General features: G+C 44.1%; 1 protein-coding gene across 2 annotated transcripts in view; it reads left to right on the top strand.

Moving 5' to 3' along the window:
* The first annotated feature begins 395 nt into the window (after nucleotides 1-395).
* Nucleotides 396-16,565, top strand: part of LOC126355204 (LIM domain only protein 3-like) — a 295,646-nt gene continuing 279,476 nt past the window's right edge. For both annotated transcript variants that reach the window (XM_050005436.1, XM_050005439.1), the window contains exon 1: nucleotides 396-591. The gene's annotated coding sequence lies outside the window, so the exon portion shown is untranslated. The remainder of the gene's footprint in view (nucleotides 592-16,565) is intronic.

Below are 16,565 nucleotides of genomic sequence, written 5' to 3'. Positions count from 1 at the left end.
ACCTTCCTTCTGAGATGAAATGAACGTCGGAGCTGCCTGTCATAAGAGTATCGGAGGGTTGCAGAGAGCGTGGGGGGGGGGGGGGGGGGGGGGGGGGAGGCCACTGGTGCCTTTTTACTGTATAGTATATTCAAGTATAAAGCTGGGCAAATATTTTACCACTTTGAAAAGTGAGTCAAGCAAGACTCGGGCGGCCTACTCCGTGCGGGAGAGCGCCGAGTGTAATAATTGTGTTTGCCTGCGGGGGTTGCGCGCCCCAGCGCCCGTCGCCGAGGGTGCACGGCGGGAGTGGTGGTGGGGGATGTGACGTCAGCGGGCGCATGCGCCCGGCGGGCGATGTCGCGTCGCGCAGAAGACGCGAGCGGCGTGCCATCATTCAGTGAGCGGTAGCCGACGCGGCAAGTTGTCAGAGAAGCGGAAGCTGCGTGCGGCACCAGGACGCGCGCTACTGCCGGGTACCTGCGCAACGCACGACGGGGCCTCTCGGCAATGAGGCGGGTGGGCGCCGCGCGCCACCTTGCCTGAGGAGGAGCGACGCCGAGCGAGCGGCGGCGGGCGCGGAGGCACCGCGGGACAACACCGCGTCCAAAGGTCAGTGGCGAGTGCGTCTCTCGGCGCATTTGCGTTTATTATTTAAATCAAGGCCTATGTCTCTGTATTATTGGCCTTTTCACCAACGAAAATGCAGAAAGTAATACGAAAATGTGTGGGAGTAAACCAGCCTTTGACAGCCGCCTTAGTTGTTCTTTACGTTTTTGTAATGTTGATCGGCAAGTGCCATCAGACAATGGTATATAATAGCTTTAACCAAGCGCTCAATGAGCTTCTCGTTGCTGTTCATAAATAAACGGTAAAATGGTTCAAAACAATGTTTTAATAAGCGTGACAGAAAGCAAAAATAGCCATGTCAGCGGGCGTAAATCATGGCCTAATCAGGGTGGTCAGTTGCTGATATCTTTTCTATGTAGGAAGTGATAAATATTGTCCCAATGTATATACATAAATAGTTCTTAAACATATGTTTTATTATTTTGGGAACAGGTCAAGTCGTGTATTCCTGTTGACGTAGTTTATTGCACTTAAGCCATCATTACATGACAGGTGTAATAGGAAGATGTAATTTAGTCTAAATCAGTAAGAAAATGCTCTAATATAACCACGCACTCTATGTTCCGTAAGACATCTGTCGTACTTCCGTGTTAAAAAGTGGTGAAGGCAGCATAATAAATTATTAAATTTGTTGTGACACTATGTGATCACTGGGGGTTTCCCCAAGACAGTGGACAACTGACGTAGCAGCTAGTTAGGTTGCTTAGAGAAGACAGCAGATGCGCACGGCACGTAACAGCTGTTTTGCCTGGCGAACGAGGAAGGTGACTGTTTTTGTGGATCTCACAGTAATTTTCACCGAACGACGTAGACACTCAAATCAGTAGACAAGACGTTTGTAGCATGACTCGCCATTTCCAACTGTAAGGGTGGAAGCCGGCGGCCTGTCTCATACTATTGTCGCAACATATTATTAATCCTTAACAGATCGCTACTGTAGGGGTTCGGAATTCCATCTGCCGTTCCATACTACAAGCGTTTCTTTACTTTGCCAAGGGCTTTGGCTGATTAGTGTAAGTTCGTAAATAAGAGCAGCATGATTTTTTGTGATCGTCTGCTTGCGTTATTCCTTTCTATACCTTAACGAACTGCACTAGATAGCGTTGCTCTCGTTTCTCTTTTTACTAATAGAGCATTTTAGTGTCAATGTACTGCAGCACTGAAGCTGAAATTCAAAGAAGATACGTGTTTTAGTAAGACATTCGGATCTCAATTGGAATGCATCTCGATTTTTTCCGGGTCGGAATCCTAACTCATTTCAGTTTCGAACGGTTTCGTGTCTTATTTTAAATTGTAGAGTTCCTAACAACACGGAAGGCTTCTCTCGGACAGAATTCCAACTCTAAATTTAGCTATCGTATAGCGGTCTCGTCATTTGTTGCGTTGTCTTCCTGTGTTGCCTGTCCGTAAATGAATTAATTTCGATCCAGATGTTTAGTTCTTATTGGCACTGGTTTTCTGTTGTATGTTTTATGTTGTTAGATTCAGTCTCCTTTCAAGTCATTTTCTTCCCTGGACCTTCTGAATTTTTGTTTCTCCTATCACCTAAGCGTATGAAAGCTTGTAATAGGCCTGTTACCGTCAAAGCGCAAGAGATTCCAGCTATTTACTAGCTTTTGCTGTCGTAACACCGAATGCTAAGGCTCCACGTAGCACTAACGAAAACTTCTGTTCTTGAAGTACAAGTAAAGTAATTACTTAGCTGCAGGAATCATAAGAAGGTGTTAAGACTCGCACTAGACACGCGACAAAAGGATACTTTCAGGGACAGTCAACCACAAGCGTTGCAGAAACGGCCGCTCCTGTCACACAGTATTAAGATTGTTGAGAAATTGTACCGAAAGCGATAAATGCTTTTTTTCATATGTTTATTAGAAGGTACAGTTTTCACTGTTTCTCAAACATAATGAAAACGGTTTTTAATTGCAGAATCCGTAACCCAACATCCACATATTTTTGCAGTTACTTTTTTGCGAAGTGATGAGACAGAAGGTAATGTTTTGTAAGTAATAAAGTAATTACAACCGCTGCTCTAAAACTTAGAGCCTCGTAAATTTTCAGCCATATACTGACTTTGTAATCGTTTGTTTATCAACTTCTTGGTTATATTGCAATTTAGAGCTTATGTTTCATTTAGCAGATGCATGAATTTCGTTGTTTGTAACTATGCTGTTGTGTTTCTGTTCCTTTTCCATATGCATCACTTTCTCATTTCGACACGTCAGTTTATGATTAATACATTGTAGCAACATGCCTATAAGTTTATAACACTGCAGACGCTTACGGCAAGTTCCACTGATAAAATCTTCTCTGGTTGTTAGCAGAATATCGTTACTGTTACGGTACTCTGTTTGTGATCCCGAGAAGGTTTCATCATTTTCTGCATTGTTTATTAAGGCTTTCCGGACGTTTCAACAATGTTTGCAGTTGGTATATTGCCGTAGACTAAAAGAGAAGGTAAGCTTTAGTAAACTATAAGTTGATTTCAATCGTTTGTTGTCAAATATCTGTAGATTTAAGCCAAACCTCGGTAATGTTATTAGGTATAACCGAAGATTTCCCCATGACTGTTGTGTATAGCAATACGCTACATAGTTTCACAGAATTGGTTTTCAAAAGGTATTACTTCTAGCGCAGGTAAATACTCTTCACCGGAAAATTGTGCTGCGGTTTTCGCTAATATGCTTTTCGCTAGTCTACTTTGTATGTACAGAATTATTTGGGGAAGATATCCTCGTGTACTGTGTTATATGAATCACCCTATATTTTTATTCTCATCACGTCTTGTTCCGACCCACCTCTTCCGAAAAGTCCTCTCTCGGCGAGAATGTGACTCGTGTCGATATGATGCCTATTCCCTCTTCTTCCAGGAAAACCTCATTTTGGTGGGAAGGGACCAACGTTGTTCGTATCATCTGTTTGCTTGATTCAGTATTTAAAAAAAAAAACTTCAAATGTGTGTGATATCTTATGGGACTAAACTGCTAAGGTCATCAGTCCCTAAGGTTACACACTACTTAATCTAAATTATCCTAAGGACAAACACACACACCCATGAACGAGGAAGGACTCGAATCTCCGCTTGGACCAGCCACACAGTCCAGAACTGCAGCGCCTAAGACCGCTCGGCTAACTCCGCGCGGCTTTAGTATTTCACCTCTTATCGTACTGCGTATTTTGAAGGTTAGTGGGAACCAGTCACCGATCATACAATGGGCTTGGAAATCTGCTTAGCAAGTAGTCGGTACCGACCAGTCCATGTCTTCCAGGCTCTGACGCTTTACTCATTACCCGACAAGGGGCATACTATGATGTTCCCCTCTCGTTTTAGTATCCCGAGGCCCCAAAAGAACGTTCGATTTCCACTATATGTACGACCATACGAGATACCCGCGACTGTTGCTTCGCGAAGTAAAATACCATGGTCGGCGAAGGAAACGTTAAATGGGGAGTATCGTTTTCCTGCACTCCTTGACCTGAAATTATTTTGTTAAAAAATATCAACCTCTCTTCGGCACATGAGATAAGTTTAACAACTTACGACACTTGCCCCCCCCCCCCTCCCCCTCCGTGATGTGAGCCAGACTGCTATCTCATGATACTCAGGTAGACTCTTATACGACCACCGGACTGGAAGCAACACTGCGACTCAATTCCACTTCAGCATTCCTATTTGTTTCATCTACGTCTCCCAGTAGCTACTAAGTCCACAGTCTTATACAAGTTTTATAAATTAACGTAACATATTGCGCATATATAGGAAAAACGTCCCATAATGACAAGCTGCTGGAAACAGTATCTTACCGCAAAATATTTAGGGCTGACTATACAGAGTGACCTTAAGTGGAATGACCACTTAAAATAAATAATAGGAAAGCTGATGCCAGATTGAGATACGTAGTAAAACTCTTAAGGAAACGTAACTCACTCAAGAATGGAATGGGGTGCAGGGTGGTTGTTGGACTGATTATTGAGTATTGTTTATCAGTCTGAAATCGTAACCAGGTAGGAAGAGATCGAGAAGATCCACCGCATAGCTGCACATTTCTTCGCGGGATCATTTTCTCGACGTGGGCATGTTACGGAGATTCTCAACGATCTCCAGTGGCAGACACTCTACAAGAGAGGAATTGCGCGTCAAGGAGACATTTACTACTGAAATTTCGAGAGAGTACTTATCAGGAAGAGACGGACAACATATTATTCCTTCCCACACACATCTCGCAAAATGACCACGGTGCGAAACTTCGAGAACTTTCGGCTAATACTGAGGCTTACAGGCAAACATCCATCCCACGCGCCATCCGCGAGTAGAACAGGAAATGGGGATGACTCAGCGGTACGAGAAGTGCCTTTCACCACACACCTTTGTATGGTGTGCATGTAAATTACGAATAGTAACACTTGCTTGAACCACATTTCTACAAATGCGCCTTCAATAATTACATCATATGTATCCAAAAAAGTAAGTGCACTTTCTCTATGACTTTCTCAACTTCAAACTTAGCCTTGATAAGGGCAGCAATCAAAAAATTAAAACATTAAGTAATGACAGAATTGCATCTACTGTACGAGTAACCGGCGGTTCCACAGGTCTCAAGCTACTGCTGAATGTTTTTCTATGATGTGTGAATTCCATCTCACCTACGTAGCACCTAGAGATTTATTAGCCTGTTCATTTCTCTTTGATTTTACTCCCCCCCCCCCCCCCCCCTCCTCCCTACCAATTGCAACCCTCCTTATTGCTGCCAAATCGCTTTTTTAACAAACAATGTTAATCTAAATGTCCTCTGAATACGCAGCCAATCCAAAAGCGCTCTTGAAACGGTTAGTCTCTTACAACTGGAAACCTCTTCACAGGAGCCAAGTATTCTTGGTTCACGGAAATATTCTTTCAGAAAATCCCTGTTGCTGCCCCATTATCTGCCCCCGCTTAGTTTTCGTAAAATCAGTGCCTGAACTAAAATCCAGACCAGACAATTTTATGTTGTGAGTTCAAGGCTGAGGAACGATGTTGTACAATGCGATATGTTCATCTGCTCCCCATTCGAAAGATCGTGTTCATACAGAATCATCCAACTAACATTTATACTAGCGTGGAGACTGTATTTTGCTTCTTAACTGCACCATACGAATGCGGCAGCACCCGTGTCATGTTACAAATGTAGTTGGCGTAAGACTCATCCAGTAGAGGTAGGCTAATTACAACAATTTTGGCAACAATTTTCTTGGTCTGTTGGCTTTACCACGTGAATTCCTGTTTTTTCTCAATATCTTAACACTCTTTCGGTGTTTCATTTTGCAGACAGTATAATCATTAGTGAGAAGGTAATTAAAGGGAGGGAAATAACAAGTAGTCTATTTAGTGACGAGACACTACAGAGAACTACGTTGTGACCCAAGTGGGATTTTAATTCGACTCTTTTGAGGACGATTGACGCGTTCACCGTATTAGCTAGTGGACTAGCGCGCTGGGTGCTCGCTGTGGTGGATGGCGGCTCGCATGTCGCACCTGCGTGAGGGCTCCCTAGCTGCTGGCTGGCGCGTGTGTCTGGTGTTCCGGCGCGCCTTAATAAAGCCCGGGGGCTGCTGCGCTAATAACCCTGTAATAACGCACGCCAGTGGGCGCGCCCTCCTCTTGTCGTTAGGTTTTCCGGCGCGAGCTCGCAGTCTTCTAACAAGCAGGGCTACAAGGAGAGCCCTGCGCTATATAACAATGTCGGCTCCGCCGCATCGAAACACAGTGAGTGACCTTTGACAAGCCACTGGCTGGGAAGAAGATTCACCGTGGCATATAATCCTATACTTCCCGACACGATAACAAGAAAACATTGTGCTGATCGTCTAGCAGGCCTAGGATGTATGACGAATTTTTACTGTCATTTCTAAAATTTTTCCACTTCAATTTTCATCTGCAGTGTTCTAGTGCAGATCACTGTGACGTGCGTGCCAGGTGGGATCATTGCATCATCAGAGGTTTGTTCCTCGTGCAATGCGCTGCCCAACAAGCCACTATGCGCCATTTTTTGAACGGCCAACAAGGAACGTGGCAGAGAAATCACGTCCTGGATTCAGTACGCTACTGGGGATTCAGTCAAATATTGGAAGCTCATCCAGTCTCCAGAAAGACATGACGTGCACCATCTCCTCTGTCTTCTAATTAGTCCGGACTTTGTTCCGACATTAAAAAGCACAACCACCCGTGACTTCCTTGACTGGATAGTGATCTGGTAATCCGACTTGAGCGCGCCCAGTTGCATTCCGTGCACCAGAATGTAAGGAACTCGAGTATGAATGGCTGTTTCATTTAGTCTAGAACTCACTTTCGAAGCCCAAATCTTTGTTCATCTCGACTAGATCTCACTGCACCTGTACAACAGAACCTGAACGACACGTGCTCTGTTTGTTTTTTTTTTTTTTTTTTTTTTTTTTTTTAGGAAGTAGCAGAAAACCAATGGTTAAGAGTTAACACTCGAATTAGAGAGCAACAGGGTATAAATCCTCTCCAACCATACTTAGATTTTGCATAGTTTCCTGAACATCACCTACAGTCAGTTCAAGACAATTCCTTTGAAACCCACGTTGCTGATATCATTGTCCAACCTGAGCCTTTTCACGTCTCTAATGACTAAATCGATGGCGAGATGTTGAGCCTTCTATTCCATCTGTCTGGTACGATTTTCAACGCTCTACATACATTCTCACACAGGACCTAACTTATTTCTCGGTGTAGACCACTGGTTTCAGAGTGCCAATTGACCCTCCTGAGAGATAACGTTGTTTTCTGGCGCAGGGCTGTTTCCGTCAAACATGATCTACATAGTGGGCTTGCCTACTTGAAATCAAACATTATGTGGAAAATAATCTGGTGAACATATTTTTCTCTCAGAAGACAACTGGCTTACTTAAAAAGCACGTATCGAATTCTTATAATGTACACTCCCCCTGTTGATACCGACCTATGCGCTGTCCCCGCCCCACTGATGAGTTATATTATTTTCGTAGTTCGGCTCTGTCTTAATGTTGACTAACGTCGAGTGAAAGAGGGGACGGTGCAGCTGATGAAGAAAATGTCGCCTATGGCGACCATTCACCAGTAACTGACGCTGTCTGACTGCTTCTCGTAATAACTCTTATTCAGAACTCCTTTTTTACAATAGTTACAGCGATTTATTTCTGATACCTGTGTACAGTCGGCTCTTGAGGTATCGCCTACTGCTTTACCGCCCGTTAAATTGCTTCTTCCTATTTTCGCTGTTATACACATAGTTCCTCATTATACATTCTTCGTTTTTTTCGTCCGAAGTCCAACAGCCCGCCGCCGCGACTCTGGGCCTCCATGGAGCGACGTCATCGGCCTCACTGTGTTTGCTCCATGGCGGCCCGCTACTTGCCGCGTCAACGAAAGTCCGCGCCAGTTGCTGGCTCTGTGTTTGAATTATCTGCACATATAAAAACCAAATACTTCGGCAGTATTTATGCACATAACTAACAAATCCTAACTCGCTACTCAATTTTATCATTTGATTAGAATTTGTGCTAGGCCAGGGGTGATAGATGGCACATGCAACAGACCACTTGTCGTCTGTTACACCACACCTACAGCCTCATAATATGATAAGAGTGCTTAATTCTAGTTCACGATACGGATAGTGCAATATACTAATGGCTATTCCCTCACACTGATCCTCCATGCTAATCCCTTACATTGTTGAGAAAATTTAGAAAACTTGCATTTGAAGCTCACTGCCGAAGATTCTACTGCCACCAACATTCATTACCCAGAAGATAAAATACCAGAAATTAGGGCTCATACCTTGCTCTATTTGCGAGTGCAGCAGCGGAGGGAATGGCTAGTAGTAGTACATTATCTCTCCGCCACGCACCGCACGGTGGCTTGCAGAGTATCTATGTAGATGCAGATGAATCCTTAGCTTGTTAACCCTGTCTACATGTGCATTCGTCTGATTCAAATTTGAGCACGGCATAGACTATTTCATGCAGCCAGAAATGAGTCATATCATAGATGTTACCATTTATTGCAGTTTTCGTGTCACACTAATTTTGTTAGGGATATGTGGGAATGAGTTCTCACTTCCTGTATTACGTTGTGCATTAATTTGTTACGTCACGATCGCTTATTTATACTTAAGATGTTTCTCCTAAGAGTCGTCAGGAGCAGCGACAACACGGCCCTGGTCTGTGCTCACTGCTACCACCAAGCATGCTGCACTACTGAATTCCTACTGGAATGCCGCATATTCTTCGTGTTTTACTGTTACTGTTAATACACGTAGCTAAAACGAATGGTGCACTAAATAATCTGAGAGCGCTCTATCGAACGGGCATGTGAAATTCCGATTTACAAATAATTTTGTGTCTTACGGGAAAGAAACTGACGTTTTCTGTCGACCCTGGGCGTCACGTGAATGACGTGATCAACAGAATTTGACTGGACTGACACAAACTACACGCTGCAGAAACATAATTGCTAGAGTGTGTCGAAACACCAGTGGAAAAAAAATGCACGTGGCGACCGACAGAAGACACACCAGGTATATACACTGATAAGCCAAAACATTATGACCACTGCCGACAGTGACGTTGGATGCCGCCTGGTGCCGTTGCGAGCACGTGACTTGGTAACGAAACTATGTAAGCGGAGCAGACACGGACGGGGGGTCACCCAGGCGAAGATATGGGCTGCAAATGGAAAATCCATTGAGGTAAGTGGCTTTGGCAAAGGGCAGATTATCATTAAGCAGAACCTGTGATCGAGCATCTGGAAAACGGCGAAGCTGGACGAATGATCACGTGCTACTGTCGTGAGCATCTACGGAAAGAGGCAGGACAGCGAAACTACCACGAGGCGCTAAATGGTTGGACGTCCACGACTCTTCGCAGGATTCGGAGGCTTATCCGCTCTGTAAAGTAGGATAGAGGGTGATTTGTGGCATCTCTGCTGAAAAAGAACAATGCTGGTGCACGCGCAGCTTTTTCAGAGCACACCGTTCATCGTGCATTGTTGAACATTGAGATTCGCAGCAGATCACTCCATACGTGTTCACATGTTGAGCCAACGACGCCGTCAATTACAACTGCAGTGGGCACGATCAATAGAAACGTGTCGGATCTTCGAGTGAATCGCACGTTTGGTACACTAGGTTGATGGTCGTCTCCACAAAGGTCGAGGTGAACGGCGGCTAGAGTCGTGCAGCGCTCCACGGACGCAGGCTGGTGGGAGCAGTATCATGCTATCGGAGACGTTTCCCTGTACTTGAATGGGACATGCGATAGACACACTGACAGCGCGAACCACCTGCTTTCCTTCATGCTCGATGGCTTCCCCTGCCGGCCGCGGTGGTCTCGCGGTTCTACGCTCGCAGTCCGCAACCGTGCGACTGCTACGGTCGCAGGTTCGAATCCTGCCTCGAGCATGGATGTGTGTGATGTCCTTAGGTTAGTTAGGTTTAAGCAGTTTTAAATTCTAGGGGACTGATGACCACAGCAGTTGAGTACCATAGTGCTCAGAGCTTCTTCTTCTTCTTCTTCTCTCTCTCTCTCTCTCTCTCTCTCTTTTTTTTTTTTTTTTTTTTTTTTTTTTTTTTTTTTTCTTCACCTACGGCGATGTCGTCTTTCAGCCGTATAATTGTCGGTGTCTCTGAGCCGAAACCGTGCTACAGTGGTTTGAGAAGCATTATGGTGAACGCACGGTGACGTCTCGGCGCCCAAACGTATGTTACAGCGCTACACGACAACGTTCTAATCTTGGAAACCTTTCGGTGTGCTACGTGCTGCTACTTAAGTGCAGGAGGTTGCCCGAAAAAGTCGTCAGCACTGTCGTGCTACTATAGTAAGCACATAAGTCGACCCCTCAAAGTGCACGATGTTCACTTCTGAGCGATGGCGCTCATATGACACTGACTGCTGACTTGTTGTATGTACGAGACGTTTACGTGGCATCAACTCAATAAAATGTGTCGACGTGAAGAAGTGACGAAATGGTAGAAAGGAGGTTCGTGATTGGTCTTGTCCACGGCGACACCGTGGGTGAAGTGGCCCAATTTGCTGGTGTACAAACACGAACTGTGAAAAATGTATACTAGGAATGGTGTACCTCATGCAGCCATGTAGCGGCTTAATGACAGAGGGAAGATCCCAACTACAGTGGGCGAAGACGAATGTTACGCCTAGTGAATGATAATCGGTTTCTAACATGACAGGAATTGCCACGGTGAGTGACTGCAGGTCACTTGTAATCAGTTGCCGAGTGAAACGTGCAAAGATAACTGCATACAAGGAAAGGACTTTATAGTCAGGTACCTTGCAAAAAGCCATTTCTCACAGCACCATGTAAAGCATAGGACAAATATAAAACTAGAAATTAGCTGATTGATAGCGTGAAGCTTTATGTGACAAGTCGCGATTTTGTTTCTTTTCAAATGTAATATTCGAGTGGACCGACGGCCGAATGAGGCGTTTAATTGACAGTGCGTGTGGGGAGGGCGTAGTTCATGCTCGAGGTTATCCTATGAGATTCCTGGAGATTTTTTTCGAAAAACAGCTTGGGATTTCTAATTCAGGTTATCGTGAACGTGAACTACGACGTTTATTCCAAATGAATACTGAATAAATCCTCGGCTGCTAAGATCACTAAAATCTCTTATTCATATAGATGACCTGTTTTGGCAGTTCTCTGTTGCCACCTTCGGATCTATGTTTACATCATTACATAATCTCCGTCATCAGTAAGTAAATGCTGCGATACAACGTATGTCCATTTTGGTATAGTGAGCTACTCTAGAAGTCGGCATGTCGATTTAAAAATAACAGCTATGTACACAAATATTATTTCGTCGATTACAAGTACTCACATTCATCACCACTTTACAACTGACATATCTGTTAGTTGTAAAGTGGTGGTGAATGTGAGTCTTGAAGTCGGTGCTATAATATGTGTGTGCATATCTGTTATTCGAAAATGGGCATGCCGACTTTTAGAGTAGTTCACGATGCTGACATGGAGGTACATTGTATGGCACCTCTTACTGTACTGACGGAAGAAATTATGTAATGATGTAAACACAGATCCGAAGATGGCAACAGAAAAGTGCCGAAACCGATCATCTACATGAAGAAATGGTTTTAGGGACCTTGGCAGTTGAAAATTCATTCAGTGTTGATACTACAGATCACGCTCATGCTGAGGATATAAGAAGTATATAAGTTTATTCCTCACATTCTCGGTGAATAGGTGTTCCCTTTTTTTAAGGTTTGTTGATGATGAGTGTGCTTCGGACACTACCATCTTCCTAGATAACGATAGCCTTGCGCACGGGGCTAGATGTAAACATGCGTGGTCTGATGAACACTCAGTAATTCAACCGTACCTGGGCTGCTTGCTAAATCACCCCGTTCCATAGAAAATGTCTGAGGCTAATCGGAACAACGGCTGAAACGTAGCAATTAAAATTCCCGTAATTTGGTAGGTCTACGATATCTAATCGTCAGTTCAACTATATATGGCATACTTGAAGCCACATATGAAGTATCTTCAGAGCGGAAATGAGGCTATTATCAAGGCTAGAGGTTGTGTTATACGGATTTAGCGCCATCTTTGCTGACGGAGGGGGTAATAATGCATTGTTCGGTGCGATTACTTTTGTCTGGGGAGCAATCCTAGTTTCATTTCAATATCGTAGATGGTCCTGTGGCGATGGAAATACCAGTTCCTGGTTGAGCACCGAAATTAAGCAACGTCGGGCCAGGTCAGCACATGCATTGATGATCGTCTGGGTATGACGGGTGCCGTTGGCTATGGACATGCAAGTCGCCGAAGTGGTGTCCAATTGAATGGTGTACACTTGGCCATTCGGTCATACAGCAACACTATTATTATTATTATTATTATTATCCTAAGACCATCTCCATAGAAACTCTAGGGGTTGGTAGTGATGCGGTATCTTCAGTCAGAGCGGGCATTCTGAAATTACAAGGGCTCGACAAAAAATTGGAAGCACCAAAAACATTACCATACCTAACACGACGTAGGAAAAGTGATAGAATTCGAAACAGCTTATAGTCACCTCTGAATTGCTAAATACAGGTTCTGGTCGGTTTTCAAGGGTATCTTATAGTGGCAAGTTTAAGTAACGGTAATGCAGGTGGTAGTAATCACGCACCCTTCTCTGCAAAGTAGACAGCAAAAGATCAATACTATTGAGGTATGGTGACTGATGGCCAAGGAAGATGCGACAATTCATCCTTGTGCTCATAAACCAGCCCTGGACGATGCTGGCTGGCTTTGTGAAACTGGGCCCTCTCATCTTGAAACACAGAGTTATCATTGAGGAACAAACACTGTATGATGGAATGGACGTCATCAGCCAAAATGGCCTTGCGGAGTAACCGTGGGGCGCTTAGAATACGACGATGAGGGTCGTAACATTGATGAGTCGTTTTGGGATTCCAGCTCGCCCTGATATTCTTTGCTGACAAAGCTCCTTTCGTGTTGCTTTGTGCTGACAGGGTTCTCAGTGACTTTTGAGCTTGTCGTCTTATTTTTCTATACCTTTGTCCAACCGCTGTGTCTCATGCATGTTTTTAAGAATGTCTCACATTAGAGATGTATATCTTATTGAAACTGAAACAGTTTCATCTAGTCTGCAGATCATCTTCTGAGAATGACATTAGGCCATTTTTTAATTAACTGTTTTGAAATTCGTCGATTCCGTTTAAGGAATCCTGCACAAAACAACCCGCCTTCGTAGCTGTGGTCGCTAACGCACGACTGTGTGGGCGAGTTCGACTCGTAGGTAATCCTCTGAGAATCCCAGTGATGGATGAGATTTTCTCCGTCAGTTTTGGCCGGCAAGGGCCGGGAGGCGGCGACGTAGAGTTCCTGACACCAGTCTTTGCGCTTAAATTCTGGATTCAATTCCAATTTTCTCCGCAGTGTCCCATCGAGGGAGGGGATGTGATCCTGCTGACGGCTGACGATGATCGTACCGATGGAGCGTTATGCTACGCGGCGCTCTTGCTACTATTGAGAGGAGTAGCCTATTGCTGCCACCATGTCCCCCCCCCCCCCCCTCCCTCCCTTCTCTTATGATCAACATAAAACACAAACCCAACACAACACTAAACACACATCCAATATACTCACCCACACTCTACAAATACAAATATTCGCAAGGAAAGGGACCAACGTACGCGTAGGAAGAACACCATTTCCGACAGGCTGTTGAATCCACCTCGTGGGACATCTCAATCAACAATGCCGTATAACATTTACATTTATGGAGAAAACAATTATCAAAACTGCATTTGGCACTGGCTCTTCCAAAATACGAACTCTACAGATTTACCATACTGACCACAAGGTTGGTGGACAGGAGAAAGATATCACATATTATATGTTGGGCACAGCAGTAATCGCTGACTGAACTCAGTCGATTAGCACAACACCTGAGCCTTATCTCTTGTGGCTGTCAGACACATTCTTGGTAAAATTGGCTATAAATTAAGCTCGTTTCAGATTAGACACACCGCATCATGTACATTTTTACCAAATCATGTTACATATGCCTCTACGTAATGTGAACTTGTTCACTTGACTGACTACAGATACGAGTAGCATTATTTAAATTTACAAATAAATAAAATTTAATCCGTCGTAGTCAAAGAAACCACGTTTAGTTCCAGATAAACGCAAATATGCACCAAAATTAATATTGAGCTCCCACAGGCAATTCATGCAGTAGTGGCAATGATGTTCTGTATCTTGTTGGAAGATATTTTGGTACGTCTCTCCGAAGATTCTTCACTGGCTCTTCGTTACAGAAAGTAAATACCTTAATTTCTCTGTTTAAGCTTTAGTATCTAAGCAGATTAAGAGCTACCTAGATCCTAAGAAAGCCGTATTTTAAAAATGTGCTCCACAGCCGATCTAAGAGCGGATCAAATAAGGTCATATAAGTTCTAAGAAATTCAAGACGCAAGTGAAGTGCACTCTGTCGTTCTCAGTGAAAGTTAGCAGTTTCAGGTGCAAGACAGGACGGTGAGGAATGGAATGATGAAGTATCATTTGCGTCTTCATACTGTGGGACTTACAATACAAAATTCTAGATAAAGAATCATAAGGGCTGATGACGCTGTAATTTTCCTATTTCATCCTCAAATCGAAGGAAGTGAAGTCGTGGCATCTCTGAGGTGACTACACATTATGTTGCAGTACAAAAAATGCAATACATATATTCTATGAGCACTGGACGAAAACGAAAATATGAGTTCTATCAAGACTTTGATCTAGTTAGTACAAGACTGCGTATAGCTATAGTGCAGCACATGCATAAAATTTGATTAGGATATGGAACAACGGATCAGATGTAGTAGTCGTCTCAGATTTTATGCTGATTTCCTGCGATACTTTGTACTCTTCGTGCGGGAATTCCGTTCGCTCGTTTATAAAATTTACATCTGCCCCGCGAACCACTCATACGTGTCGTCATTCACATCACTTCGTAACTGTCGTTTCACGTGCTCAGAGGGAACGGATTAGATAGGGAAAGCCCCATGCGGTGGCCTATTGTGGACTCACTACTGCGGTAAGCCCTCTGTCTCTTAAAGCTGAAGCGAAGGGTCTCCACCATATGGAACTATGGCATCCCAGCAAGTCTTTCTTCACGAAAGGCTGCTCAGAAGAATAGTGGGGAGCGGGCCACCTGTTAAGTAAGCCGATGCCACGGACTTCCCAGACCATTCTTTCTCTCGGCAGTGAGTTAAGCTGAAAGGAAACCGGGAGAGGCAAAGAAGGCGTGCTCAGAAACTCTCAGCACTTAATGATTTAAAACAGAAGCTATTTTACCTCTCTGTATGAACCAACATCAGATGTTTAGGAAAGGTGCCCAAGAGCTTTCAAGTCTTCTTCAGCGACATCGTCAACTGATCTTTTTGAAAAAATCGCTGGAGTACTGTCACGATAAGAGAACTAACGATCAGGTCTCAGAACTGGGCGGACTTGGTGATTTATGGAAGGCATGGTTCAACGTACCAGCTTCCATTAATTTCTTTGTGAAGATCGCCCTATATTTCCATATTTACCTTATAGGGGAAATTCTTTCTCTGCCAGGACAGCACCGCGGCAGCTGTATTTCCTTCAACCACGAGACATGACGAGGCATCTCCTCTGTCAAAGTATAAGGTACCCACGCAGAGTCTAGAATAATTACAGATGCAGACAAGTCATATCTGAGGGTATGACTTACATCAGCTTTCCTACGCTGGCTTCTGCTCTGTGGCCACACTCTCTTCAGTGATCAGCGAATCAGACTGACCTAAGCAAGGAGTGCGTTCTTGAATGAAGGAAGATTGAGTTTCATTCTGTCTGTGTAGATGTTACTAGAATTTGACAGACTTCTTTGCTATAGCATTGCTTGTTAATACAACTGCAATTTCACGAAAGCATCTCTTGATCCACTTAATGACAAACCCCTTGAGGTACAATGTTCGATATTTACAACAGTACATTTCATCAGAATCTTTAACTGTCACTGTCCTACATACTGTTGTTGACTGCTGTAACTGTCTTGAATTTGGTAGAGCACTTACGTTCTCGACGCTATATTGACTTGAGAGTAAGGGTGCTGTTGCGCTCAAAGGGAGGTGGGATTGCCTGTTTTGCATCTCATTCCCCGTGCTGGATTGCAGCGAGCTCTCCCTAATGTCTGTGGTACCGATATGCGATATCGACTTCAGTGTGGCACCACGATCTCCGGAGGATAAGACAAAGGTGGTCTCACAGATTCTCGGTTGGGTTTAAATCCGGGGAGTTGGTGGCCAGAGGAATACAATAAACGTATCCTTGTGATTATCGAATCATGTAGGTACACTGCGAGCTGTAACACTTTGCATTGTCTTAGTGATAGAAGTCATCGTGCCAAGAAAAAAACAAACTG

Source organism: Schistocerca gregaria, chromosome 3 (assembly GCF_023897955.1).
Source record: "Schistocerca gregaria isolate iqSchGreg1 chromosome 3, iqSchGreg1.2, whole genome shotgun sequence".
Taxonomy (NCBI): Eukaryota; Metazoa; Arthropoda; class Insecta; order Orthoptera; family Acrididae; genus Schistocerca; species Schistocerca gregaria.
This window is presented reverse-complemented; position numbering and strand designations above follow the sequence as displayed.